General features: G+C 45.9%; 1 non-coding gene across 1 annotated transcript; it reads right to left on the bottom strand.

Moving 5' to 3' along the window:
* Positions 1-1,088: 1,088 nt before the first annotated feature.
* Positions 1,089-1,173, bottom strand: TRNAR-UCU. The gene has a single exon. It is a non-coding gene; the product is annotated as a tRNA-Arg (tRNA).
* Between the last annotated feature and the right edge of the window lie 12,615 nt (positions 1,174-13,788).

Raw genomic sequence — 13,788 nt, 5'->3', positions numbered from 1 at the left:
AGTGTTATGGTTGTTTAAAAATTAGCATATATTCCATGTTTGTTATAAAAACCACAAGCAAAAATAAAAATGTATATAGAAATCAATCTTAAAGAGTATACTCCATACAATTATTTTTAATAATCCAGTTTATGCCCTAGTTTATAACTTTTATCCAGATATATACATCTATTTATTCTACAAAAATGGCATCACACTCTGTCCCTCGTTTTATAATCGGTTTTGTGTCTGTGCCTAATTGTGATGTTCTTTTCACAGTTTTGATAGTGGAAACATTCCATTGTGTATATATACCAAAATTTAAATGATCATATATTGTTGTCATTTGCAGTTTTTAACCAATATAACTGCTATTATAAATATGATGATAAACATCTTATGTATATAAATTTGCTCATTTGACAGAATACTTCCATAGGATAAATTCAGAAAATGCTACCTGAGTCAAAAGATACCAGATATGCCTGTAAGGATTTGGGTCTGAATTGCAAAAGTGCTCTCCAGGAAGTCTGTGGCACTGTATTCTCTCACAAGCAGTACATAAGACACCTGTTTCTTCATACCTTCCCCCAATGCTGGCTATTCTTTTTTTTTTAATAGTTTATTGTCATGTTGGTTTCCATATAACACCCAGTGCTCATCCCCATCTCCTCTATGTCCATCACCTCCCTTCCCCTCCCCCCACCTCCATCAGTCCTCAGTTTGCTCTCAGCATTCAAGAGTCTCTCATGGTTTGCCTCTCTCCCTCTCCCCAACTATTTTTCCCCTTCTCCTCCCCCATGGTCCTCCATTAAGTTCCTCCTAATCCTCCTATACATGCAAACATGGTATCTGTCTTTCTCTGCCTGACTTATTTCGCTCAGCATAACACCGTCAAGTTCCATCCATGGCCAGATTTTATTCTTTCTCATTGCCATGTAGTATTCCATTGTATTGACACTTATTAAAAATATTTTTAATGTTTATTTCTTTTTGAGAGAGAATGAGAGTACGAGTGGGGGAGGGGCAGGCACACACACACACACACACACACACACACACAAACACAGAACCTGAAGCAGGCTCCAGGCTCTGAGTTGTCAGCACAGAGCCCAGCGCGGGACTCGAACCCACAGGCTGTGAGATCATGACCTGAGCAGAAGTCAGACGCTCAACCAACTGAGCCACCCAGGCACCCCTGGATATTATTCTTAAGCATTGCCAATCAGATAGACCACAAAAGAAAATTTATCTGAAAAATTTTCGTAAGCTTTTGATTACCAAATAAGGGTAGACATCAGTTTGGCTTCCTGTTGAATGCCTGGCTAGCTTAAAATTTCTTTCCTATTTTACTCAAACACAGGCCTGAGAGGCCACTGAGCACCAGGCATGGCCAGCTGCCCTTACTCACTCTCCCCTGTTGATTACAGGACTCACTGTGTCTGGCAGAATGAATTCTCCTAGCCTGCCTGGGTGACAGCCCATTACTCAAGCAGCGCACCCCCACCCCCCACCCCTGCCCGGGGGCTGCCCTACCCCGGCCTCTTTTAAATGTAACAACTTGTCTCAGTTGGCCAGTTTCAACCCTGGCTGCACATCAGAATTATCTAGGCAGGATTTTTCTTTAATATAAATTTTATTGTCCTTTCTGAGTAGGTAATATATGACTCACAACAACAAAAAATCAAAGGAGTATTCAGTTTATAAAAATCTCCCTCCATGGCCTGAACTACTCCGTTATCTTCCCCAGAAGCAACAGATGTCATGAATGTCTTATGGATCCTTCCAGAGATACGAGTAGATTTATTTTTTTTTTATTTTTTAATGTTTTATTTATTTCTGAGAGAGAGAGAGACACACACACAGCGTGAGCAGGGGAGGGTCAGAGAGAGAGGGAGACAAAGAATCTGAAGCAGGTTCCAGGCTCTGAGCTAGCTGTCAGCACAGAGCCAGACGCGGGGCTCGAACCCATGAACCATGAGATCATGACCTGAGCCAAAGTCGGGCACTTAACCGACTGAGCCACCCAGATGCCCCTATATGAGTATATTTAAAGAATATTAGCTCCACTTTTACACCTGCAAAAAGTGAAACTCATGGCACGTAAGTGGTGGTCACACTGCTCTGAAGCGGCGGGGGTAGCTCTGGCATTGCCCCTCTTCTTAACCCACGCTGTCCATTCTTTCCCTCAAACTGCATAAAACAAGCACAGACCGAGCAGAGCCATGTGAGCCTCGGCACACAGGAGGGTCATGATCCATGGGGCCCTTGTCCTTATGGGGTTTATAGTCCTGTGGGGAATGGACAGTAGTGACGGGTTAAAATGCAGGACGCTGAGTGCTCAGTGCAAGAAGAAACACGGGAGACTGAGTACCCACCTCACTGGTGGATCATAAGGCTTCCAGAGGAAGTGGCGTCCAGGCAGAGCCCTGAAGGAAGCTCCAGGAGTTACCAAGATGGAAAGAGGAAAGGATGTTCCCAGCAGAGGGAACAGTATATGCAAAAGGCCAGCGAGAAAGAACAGGTGTCGGGAATTGCATGGAGCTCTGCTGGGGTGAAGGACGTAAGCAACACAGCTTCCAAATAATTGGGGCCAGATTGTCAAGGGCCCTGCAGACCAGGATATTTGAAGATTGGGGGCTCAATTTATAGAGAAGCCCCACTTAAACTGGGAGAAGGGTGATGTGATTTGATTTGCATTTTCAAAAGATCACTCTGGATACTGTGTAGACAGTGAACTAGAGGGGAGCCAGGGTGGGTGCTTGAGAGGGCTTTGTACATGCACTCGGGGGGCGGGAGGGAGATGGTGGACTACATTAAGGTAACAGCAGAACAGCATGGGATGAAGAATGGATGGATTTCAGAGGACCTACGGCCTGGGTGTAGGGGACAAAGGCAGAAGTAGAAGGAGATCCCAACACTCCTCTCCCAATCTCTGCCTGTGCTTCACAGCAAGGTGTCTGCGGTCCAGAGCATTCTGCAAAATGGTGGCAGCTAGTGGCATAAGGCACAGCGGCGCTCCTGCTGGGCTGGTGCAAGACCGTCCGAGCAACTCCAGTTAAAACCAGAACACCCTGGGGCGCCTGGGTGGCTTAGTCGGTTAAGCGTCCGACTTTCGCTTAGGTCATGATCTCGCGGTTTGTGGGTTCGAGCCCCGCGTTGGGCTCTGTGCTGACTGCCAGCTCAGAGCCTGGAGCCTGTTTCAGAGTGTGTGACTCCCTCTCTCTCTGACCCTCTCCTGCTCACGCTGTCTCTCTCTCCTAGAAATAAATAAAAAACATTAAGAAAAAAAAATTTAAAAAAAAAAAAAAAAAACCTGAACACCCTGGATGTCTGAGGTTCCCAGTAGGGTAACAGTGTGCTAATGATAACGGTCGCTATGCCAACAGTATGCGCTGCCTCTTCTCCTGGGCTTGTCTCCGTAGAATCACCAGGGGAGCTTTGAAAATCTTAAATGTCAGGCTACATGCCAGACCAATTGCTCTAAACTTTCTGGAGTCGGACCCAGGCACAAGCATTTTGACAATGCTTCTCAAACTTTACAGTGCATTTGAATTACCAGGGAAACTTGTAAAGATTCTGAGATTCTGCATTGCTAACAAACGTCCAGATCATACCCATACTTCTGATCTAAGGACCCGAATTTGGGTAGCAAAGCCTTAGGCTGTTCCTCCTCCCTTTCCTCCTGCCCATCAAAATCAATGCCTGATCCTCATTGGCCTATTTTCCTCAAGGATGTAACATCAGAAATGCAGGCTTTCTTCCTATTAGTTTCTTTTCTTCTGGGAGCTGGTCCGAGGAAAGGGAACTAATTATTATTGATTCACCTACATTACCGTGTTTGAAGGAGAAGATACTTAGAAAAGTGGGAATTTAAAACATTCTTGCAGTCAGGTCTTTCTGACCAATGCAATATGGTCTTCTTCACCCTTCCTGCCATGAATTTTTCAGTTTTGAACAGGTTCACATGGCTCCTCTTCCCCTCCACCTCCCAGTTCTAACAATATTCTTTAAGATTGTGCACACACGGAGTGGGGCAAGTGGCCCAACTGTTCACTTAGGGCCGATGGGCCTGGGTTTGTATTCTGGCCTCGCCACCTAATGACTTTGTGACCTGGGACAATTTGTTTAGCTACTCTGTGCCTCAGTTCTCCCACCTGTAAGTTGGGAATTATCATACATAAATTAAAACATGTATAAATAAAGGCTTAATCTTGTCATTAGAACCATATATAAATTTACCTTGAGTCCTTACAATGGGACCAATCATCCCATTTTGTGGATGGGTTGAGTACCTGGTTTGTGGTCACACAGCTGGAAGTCAGTGTCAGGGGCAGGATGTGAGCCCAGGTAGACTGGATCCAATGGTCATTCTCTCAACCACCACAGTGCACTACCTCTCGCCCACACGTGCTAGAACTCTGACCGAGGATGGAGGTCTGTTGACCCCAGTCATGGCTCTCAGGTAGGGCCATGCTGTCGATGTTTGCCAGAGTCGGCCGCAGCTCTCAGTCCCACAATCCCTATGCAGCCTCCCATGCTACACAGGCCCTGATGCCCGTGCACACATGGTGCCAAAACCATGGCCCTCGCCATCGGCCTTGAGGCCAGCAACTGAAACACTGCAGGCAAGCAATTCTGCATTGATCAATCCAACAAATCATGCACATAGTCCTTCACTTCTTGAGCGCCTTCTGAGCTCTGAGTCAGGCTCCTGTGTTAAGCTCTGGGGATGTCCAGGTTAATAAGAGCCATCCCTGCTCTAAGAGAGCTCATGTGGGGCCTCACAGAGGGGGCAGACTGGTGAGAGATGATTTGTGATAACTCACAAGAAATGATCAGAAAGGGAGAATAAGCAAAGTGGAAAGTTCTGCCTAGAGACATCAGGGAAGGCTTCTAAGAGGAGGTGGCATTTCAGCTCAGAAATGAATCAGGAAAATTAATGAATTAATCAGTTCACTGGCAATACTGTGCTGAGTACTAAAGATGAGAGAGTGTCCTGGGTAATTTCCGTTTCCTCCTGCAGATTCCCTGGCCATCTTCTCCTGCCTGCTCTGTGCCCCAGGAGGCTGAACCATAGGACTGTGTCAACGGGCTGCTTTGTCCCCTGGTCTCTGGTTGGGTTTGGCAAGTAAGAGGTACCAACAGGAGATTAGCAGGTGGAAGAAGAATGAGGTCAGGCATGTATTTGTTAGAGCTTGGCTGTTTCAGTCAGCTCTGCCTTCTATAACAAAATACTGTAGACTGGGTGGCTTATAAACTATAGATATTTATTTTCTTACAGTTCTGGAGGCTGGAAGTGTGGGATCAGGGTGCCAGCATGGTGGGCTTCTGGTGAAGTCCCCCTTCCAGGTTGTAAGTTGCCACCTTCTCATTGTCCTCACATAGTGGGACAACAGAATGGAAGCAAGCTCGCTTGACTCTTACAAGGGCACATGTGAGGCTCCACCCTCATGACCCTATCTGACCCTAATCACTTCCCAAAGGCTCACCTAACACCATCAAATTAGTGGTCAAGATTTCAATATATGAATTTTGGGGGGACACAAACATCAGCCGATACAATGTTCTTATGGGGTTGCCTCTGATTGATTGGATCCCTCCACCAAAGGCCATGGCTCCTGCCAGGTGGTCCCCTGCACATGGCTCTCTCTCTGAGTTCCTGATACCTTCACCTGTCCTTTGAGGCCCAGTGGGGTAGACCTTGCCCATGCCTTGCAAATAGTCCCTTTATTAAACTCACCTCAAGCTATTTGATTTGAGTATGCCATCTGTTCCTGCCAGAACACTGACCAATACACGGGATAAGCAAGAAAGATGTGGTCTCGGCTTTCAGGGAGCTTAGGTATGTTGAAGAAGGCGGGGGGATACTTGGGGTAGGGGAAATGCATCTTAGCACATATTAAGGGTCTCTGGGGTTCTGAGAATGGTGGGACCTTCAGTGTGGACAGAGCACAGGGTGTGGGGATGAGAATAGCAGCAGAAGAGGCAGAGAAAGTTCTCACCAAGGTACTGACTGGGCACCCACTTGGTGAGAAGCACAATGCTACCTGCTGGGTGAACCCAGAAATAAGCAAGGCTGGTCCCTGTCTGTAAGGACCGACTATAGAAGTAACAGGATGTCCCTCATGAAATAAGAATTTCCTCAGTTTGAATAAGAAAGAAAACCATTACTTATTTCTTCAGTCAATGCATATGTGCTGAATGTCAGCTACCGGGTGTTGGCTCCACAACATGTCAGAGATCAGACTCGTTGGAATGAAACCTTGGACTTGGAAGCTTTGATGGTGGGAAACCAGGGCAGGAATAAGTCAGTGACAGAATGTCATCAAAATAAAAAACCAAACCCAACCAAACCCAACAAAACAAAACAAAAAACCAACAGGTGCATGATTATCTGTTGTTTATCCACAGCTCATCCTTCTTCCTTCTTCTGGTTATATTGTCCTTTCCCACTTGAATAAATTCTCTGCACTCTGCACCCCACACCTACACCATTCCCAAAGGGATGGACAAGTGACTCAGGCCCATCTAATCAGAAGACAGTGCTCTCCAGACCACTGGGATTGGTCAGGGTGGTCTGTGCCTCATTCAAGACCAAATAGAGTCCTTCCACGAGATTTGATCAAGGGGTACCAGGAGAGGGAGGTCTCTTTCTCTGAAATCACTCAGAGCAGTAACAACCAATTAAACTCTGACTAGCTAGAGTCTGTTTTCACCAGGAGGGGAGAGTTTGTCTGAGAATGAAACAAAGCTGGGATCAAGAAAGGAGTGATGTTGGAAAGAGAGAGGTGGAATTGTGGGACACCTGGATCCAGCCGTACCTCAAGCCACAGCATCCTTTGGACTCCCTAATTATGAGCTAATAAATTCTTCTTTTGCTTGAACTAGGGTTTCTAACCTTTATAACATGAGGAATTTTACACAGAGGCCACCAGAGAGACCCTGGATAGCAGAGAGGAGTGGTTTCTGAAATAAGAAAGGGCGTAGAAAACAGGAAACGAGGAAGACCGACTCCCTACCCTTGCTAGGGTTGCCTTGGCAACCAAACAAAAGAGCATTTTCTTTAATCTATCAAATAAGGCTGGAGCTCAATGGGCCCAAGCTCTACCTTCTACTTTGTCACTTACTCTGTGACCTCAGGTAAGTCACTGTCCTATTTTGAGCCTCAGTGTCCTCATTTACAAAATAAATAGACAAAAGTCAAACCCTTTTGGATCAAACTCCAACCCAGGTGGCTACCATGATTGTTTTCCAATCTTATTATTGATAGGGTTTCATGCTCCCCCATCAGTTCTTGATTCCCCCCCTGCCTTCCCACAGGCTGCTAGTTTCCTGCGGGATGTTTCAGAGCCCCAGCTGCCCAGTTCAGCTGGAATATTCTACTAGTTTCCTGTTGCCACTATAACAAATTACCACAAACTCAGTGGTTTAAGACAACAGAAATTTATCCTTTCATAGTTCGGAAGACCAGAATTCCAAAATGAGTCTTTCTAGGATGAAATTAAGATGTTGGTAGGGTTGGTTCTTTCTTGAGATTCCAGGAGAGAACCTGCTCTTCACCAACTTTAGCTCCTGGCAGCTGCCTGCATCCTGTGGCTTGTGGTGGCACCTTCCCCATCTCTGCTTGGGTCACCACATTGCCTTCTCCTCTTCTGTAGCCAAATCTCTCTCTACTTCCTGGTGATAGGCACCCATGTGATTGCAGTTAGGGCCCATCCAGGTATCCAGGATCATCTCCCAGCTCAAGATCCTTCCTTGATCTGCAAAGCCCTTTACTGCCATATAAGGTAACATTCACGGATTCCAGGAATTAGGACACAGATATCTTTGCATTAAAACATAATACCTCCTCACAGTAGAAATAAGTGAAAACAGAGACAAGCAGAAAGAAGAAAGATCATCCATAGTGCCAATGATAATCACTATTAACATTTCATTTTTTAAAATTGCAGTTGTGACCCTACCACTGGCATATTATTTTTCAGTCAAACTAATACATGCATATTATTTAAAACGGTTTTTTTTGTGAGAGAGAGAGAGAGAGAGAGATGAGAGAAGCAGAGATTTTTGTCTCTGAAGCAGAGAGACGAGGTCAAGGCCTTTGAAAATCCAGGCAGCAGGGGGAGGATGGGGTGTGTGTGGCATGGCAGTGATGTCCTGACAATGACCTCATCTTGGATTGAGGGGCCCTCGGATGACACAAAGAGCTGGTTGATAGATCTCTGGCCAAAGAGTCAGAAACCTTGAGCCCCGTTTTACGAACTCTGTTCAAGTGCCCCAGAGCATCCAGCTCTGGGGCAGGGAAGGAGGGAGCAGGGAGAGACTCAGGAACAAGCAGTTTGGGGTAAAGCCACCACTCTCCTGATGCTCCTGTTGTGCTGTGGCTGTTGACAGCCCACAACATCTCGATGGGACAGAAAGTTGAGGAACAATAGGAACCTATCAAAATGACACAGAAGGTAGCTTGAAGGGGCCACTGCTGGCCAAACCGGGGACACTTGGAGCACTACCATAAGCAGTGGTAGTAATGTATTATTAAACCACAGAATAAAATAAGAATCCACAGGTCCATACTGATATAAATTTTAAAAATTGGGAGAGTAGGGGAATGTCCTTCTTAAATTAGAAAGCCAGCTAGTGCGTGTAGAAGGAATGCCGGAAATAGAAATGCGCCGTTGGGCAAGTATCATCATAATTTCGGATTCAGGCATCTATCGATATGGATGTTGAATCTGGTGGGGGGAGATTTTAAGAAGAGCCTCCCCTAAAGATAATTATTCATAATTCATCACAAAGGCAAAAAAGAGTAACCTTATAATGGACAAAACGACACCACCTTCACCCAGTTAATGTCACCAGTAATGGGAGAAATAGACATCGTGTGTCTCTTGAGACCATTCACTAAACAGAGCGCAATGTACTTTCGTATATTCCCACCACGTATATTTTGTAAGTCTAGAACCTGAATCCAAGTTTGAGAAAACATCAGATAAACCCACCCAACAATGAGAGGTTTAGACTAAATGACCCATACTATTCAAAAACATCGATGTCCTGATGTTTGTCCCATGATTATTGGGACAGCTGGTGAAAATAAGATAGTTAGCTGGCCAGCTAAATGAATAAGAGCTATACATTAAATAATAATATTGTATCATTTTAAAATTTCAGATATTGATCATTTTTACTGTGATTCTGCAAGAGAATAATTCTTGTTTTTAGGAACTATATACCAAAATATGTAGAAGTAAAGGGCATCGTGTCTTCAGCTTGCTCTCGAACAACTTGAAAATGAAGTTCTGTGTGTGTGCACACACACACAGCTCATGTAGTGACAGAGAGAGAGAGCCAAGGCACTCCCCTCCCTCCCTTGGTCAGCTCCTTCCCATCTGTTAGGCTTTCATTGTAAGTCAGTAATTTTCTCTACCATTTTCCCCTTTATTTTTCAAAACCCTACCATAACGTATAATCATATGTGATTGTGTGCTTAATCCTGTAAGCCACCTGAACGCAAGGATAGTTTTCACCTTGACTGCCTTCCTACCCCAGTGCTTAGCAGCACCCGCTGCATAGAGGTCACTTATTAGCTCTGTGACCCTGAGCAACTTATTTCACCTCCCCCTCTTTTTCACCATAAAAATGGGTTTACCTCACAGGTTATTTTGAGAATTAAGTGAGACCATTTGCCCAACCCTCATATTGACTGCCATTCCCTTCCCTTTCTTCCCGGGAGGGCACATATATTAGTCAGGCCCCCCTATTGTAAGTGACAGAAACTGAATTGGAGCTGGTTACAGCGAAAAAGGGAGACTCTCAGCTGGTATTTCTAAACCACTGGAGAAGTAGGGCAGGAGGCAAAACCAGGGACTCCAGTGCCCTCAGGTGCCCACTTCTCCTTCTCCTTCTCAACCTCCTTCTGTGTGTGCATGTGCAAGTGCGTGCATATGTGTGCATGTGTGTATATGCGTGCATGTGTGCATGTGTGTATATGTGTGTGAGTGCGTGCATATGTGTGTGCATGTGTGTATGTGTGTGCAAGTGCGTGCATGTGTGTATATGTGTGCGTGTGTGTGTGCGTGTGCACCTGTCATACCTGTGCTTCTCCCCTCCCTGTGTCACTTTTACTCTCTCAACTGCCTCCCTTTCTTGGGAAACTCATCTCTGCAGCTGTGGCTCCCATTGCAACTTACTTCCGGAGAGAAAGGGTGCATCTGTTCCCCCAGCTCCAAGTAGAGCAATCGTAGAGAAGGTCTCTGACTTCCCTCACTTGAATCACATGACATCCCCCTGACTACTAGGGTCAGGGAGGTCGAGACATAGGGCTCTCATTCAGATTAGGATAGGCTGGGGACAATACCCCCAAAAGAATGGGATGCATTTCCAAGGAGGAGCGGCATAGTTCCCGGCAGAAAAAACAGTGATGTGTTTCCATGAGAAACACAAGATAATACAAAGCGGGGTATGCGTGGCATGGTGATAATTACAACTATCTCTGTAAGCTACTTATATGTCTTTGTCCTTGGTTAAATTTCTGGCAATCTAGAAACAGAGACAATGCCTTAATCATGATTCTCTCCCCTATATCTAGTATGGTCATATGTCCACGGGCAAGGAGTAAGTGCTGCCTAAATAAAGGAATGAACGGTGTAAGCACCAATGCTTTCTTCCATCCCTCTTGCTGCTTGTGATCCTAGTCTGGGGAACCAGTTACATAATGCCTTCAAAAAGTCCCCAAGAAATTTGGCTTCTCTCTCGTTTGTTATTTACGTCTTAGAATGGTCTCACTGAGACTTGGCCATTCTCCTTTGCCTTGCTTGGCTTCTTCCGTGAGTTTCCATGTTCCTATTTATAAATCTCACTTGAGCCCAGGTCTCTGGGCCTCCTTCTCTCCTCACTCCCTGCCTTCCTCCTACGGGCAGAATGCTTTGGTTAACCTGAAATGGCTCTCAGAGGAGGTACAGCTGTTCATACCAATGTCTTGTGGCTCCATCCAGTTCCCTGCCAGAGAGGCAGCAGCCCTTCCAGATTGCCTGGTTAGCTCCTGCCTCAAGGACAGAGGGATCACTTAGCAGCTTCCCTGTTTCATGTATGGAAAAGTCCAGAGGCTGTGAGAGGAGGTAATGAGGCTGGAGTCCCGGAGCTCCAGAATAACTCAGTTCCAGGCTTTGCAAGTTACAGTCTCTAGCCGTGGCTAAGCCTTGGACACCTCTTCTCAACCCTTAGGAAACAAACCATATGAGACTCTTAAAAATAGAGAACAAACTGAGGACTGATGAAGGGAGGTGGGTGGGAGATGGACGAGATGGGTGATGGGTATTAAGGAGGGCACCTACTGTGATGAGTACTGGGCGCTGTATGTTAAGTGATGAGTCACAGCACATTCTACTCCTGAACCCAATACCACACTGTATGTTAACCAGCTAGAATTTAAGTAAAAATTTGAAAAGAAAAAAAAAACAAACACATAGAGATAAAGTCAGCCACCCTGGGCCGGGCACCCAGGTGGGGTGCTGGGTGCTGGGGTGATGCAGACCAGCTCCTGTCCTTGCTCACGGCCCCTGCAGGTAGCTGGGAAGGAAAACCATTAGTACAATGGAGTGTGACATACCAAGGTTTCAGGCCACAAGTTGCACAACGTAGGAGAGATTAGAATGCTCTGCACCTGGAAAGACCTTGGTCTGACTCCAGAAAATCCTCCAGGGCTCATTTACTGAGTACCACTCATAGAAATAACTAAAGGAAATCCTTTAAAGTTATTATTTATAGTCACAGCAATTTTTTTTTTTACAAATAGTTTATTGTCAAATTAGTTTCCACATAACACTCAGTGCTCATCCCCATAAGTGTCCTCCTCCATGCCCATCGCCCCCTCCCCCCTACATCCATCAGTCCTCAGTGTTTGTCAGCATTCAAGAGTCTCTCATGGTTTGCCTCTCTCCCTTTCCCCCACCATTTCCACCCTTCTTCTCCCCCTTGGTCCTCTGTTAAGTTCCACCTAATCCTCCTATACGTGCAAACATATGATATTTGTCCTTCTCTGCCTGACTTATTTCGCTCAGCATAACACCCTCAAGGTCCATCCATGTTGCTACACATGGCCAGATTTCACTCTTTCTCATTGCCATGGAGTATTCCATGGTATAGATAAACCACATCTTCTTGATCCATTCATCTGTTGATGGACACTTAGGCTCTTTCCATGTTTTAGCTATTAGTCACAGCAATTTTTAAGCTGGGGAATCTTGAAGATAATCTGATCCCAGACCCTGAGGTCACAAGGGAACAAACCAGACCTACAATTACACAATTAAACCACTGCTTTTGTGTGCAAACTGCCCCCGAGGATGTCATCTTAATAATGAATATCATTTTCTGTTGGAAAAAGGAAAGAAATTAAACATTTATGCATAAGGCCTTGAGCTACATACACTGTGTCATATTTAACTCTCCCAATAAGGACATGAATGTTTTTATTCCATTGACAGAGGAGGAAAGCGAAGCACAGAGACGGTAAGTGACAGCCCAAGGTCACACAGCTGATAGATGATGGGCTGGGGACTTGAACCCAGGCTTGCTCATTTCCAAAGTCTGTTCCTGTGAGAATGGGAATGTATTGAATTACTATCAAAATACCTGGTTCCTCTTCTTATATCTGCCACTAACAAGTTATGTGAACTGGGAAAGTTCCTTTCATTTTATTAGGACTGAGTTTCCTGTTCCATAGATAGGACTGAGCAGGGTCAGCGAGGACAATATATGACCCACCGATGGCCACCCTCCCATCCTATGCCCAAGACAGACATGACTATATGATCAAAGCTCCATTTCTCCCAGAGCTCAAATTGGGCTCCTAATGCAAAGAGTCATGCAATCAGTCGCAATTTATACAAAATAAAACTTATTTGCCTCCCTCTGGCTCGATGAGCTCTCAGATCTTTGCCTCTGTTTAGTCTGTGCACCCTGGCCCTGGATTTTGTCACTTCTCTGCAGTGCCGGAAGAAAAATGGGAACAGCTTATCTGTCATTCTGCAGAAAGGATCCTGCCAGACGCAGAGCCCTCCTCTTCCAGCTGACGGCAGAGCTGTGCGCGGGACTCCAGAGGGGAGGGTCTGCTATAAATGTGAGGGGTTACACCTCGGCTCCACAGGATGGAAATCTCTTGTGCCTGACATTTACTGGGACATCACATTGTTCTCTGGTGAAATGAGTCTCTATTGCTGAAGTGGGTTAATACTAACAATAAGGCAGCCGGAGAGGTATGTGGAAAAACACCATCGTCCTCATATGCTGACTGGCACGCCAGCCAGAGGGATGGGGTGGGGAGGTGACGGGGGACAGTTAGTCAGAGTTATCTCTATGGAAGATATCCAGAAGTGCCCTGTTATGTCAGGTGGTTGAGCCCGGGACAAGAGGTGACATGGGAATGGAACATCAGAACAACACTGACATCTGATGCTGAGCTGACAGGTGCCATCGAATGCCATGCACAGGGGACGACAGGCAGTGTGCAGGTCTGAGGGAGCAGAGCACCTGGCCAAGTCACCAGGCTGTCCAGGCCTCGGCATGCAGGTCATCCCAACCTGCCAACAGCTGTCATGAAAATAGAAGTGGTCCATTCTTCAAGGTGTCTATTTGAGTGCAGTGTCAAATGACCCCAGGGTGCCAGTGAGTGCCCATGGCCCAGGCTCTGCTCTGGGAGGTGAGTTAGCCCAACTCTGGCCCTGGAGGGGTATCGTGCTACCAGTGAGGTGAGGGGGCAGAGATAGCCCTGAAGCTGTGTAGACAAGAAACCCACTTCCTAAGTGG

The sequence above is a fragment of the Hyaena hyaena genome, unplaced genomic scaffold (genome assembly GCF_003009895.1).
Source record: "Hyaena hyaena isolate Hyena2069 unplaced genomic scaffold, ASM300989v1 scaffold_62, whole genome shotgun sequence".
NCBI lineage: Eukaryota > Metazoa > Chordata > Mammalia > Carnivora > Hyaenidae > Hyaena > Hyaena hyaena.
Note: the sequence above shows the minus strand (reverse complement) of the source record. Positions and strands in the feature narration are given on the sequence as shown.